We start from the raw sequence: 390 nt of genomic DNA, 5'->3' as shown, positions 1-390 counted from the left end.
GCTACTCTATAAATTATCATAGTCTTTTCAGCTAAACCTACAGGCTTCCAATGGTATATTACTATTTACTTGATTTCCTTTCTTGTAAAATGGGCCCTTGCACGTGGCAAGTGAAAAAAGAAGAAGAAAAAAAACAGATGCATATATTTATTAAGGCAAAACCATCAAACAATCTGTGCTTATGTTTGTATGTGGGTGTAATCGTGTATGTTATACTAATGTGTTTCCTTTGTAGAACATAGGACAAGAATCAGTCATCTATTCTCCTTTTGTTTATTTAAAGAATATATACAGTATACACATCTATAAGTCGAAACAAATCTTGATTAGTTTTCAAGAATGTAGAGTTTATAGAGTCATATAGATAACACGTTTTCTAAAAGCATATGA

This window comes from Penaeus monodon, chromosome 22, assembly GCF_015228065.2.
Source record: "Penaeus monodon isolate SGIC_2016 chromosome 22, NSTDA_Pmon_1, whole genome shotgun sequence".
NCBI classification, from domain to species: Eukaryota; Metazoa; Arthropoda; class Malacostraca; order Decapoda; family Penaeidae; genus Penaeus; species Penaeus monodon.
The sequence above is the reverse complement of the archived record's forward strand: the minus strand, read 5'-3'. Positions refer to the sequence as shown.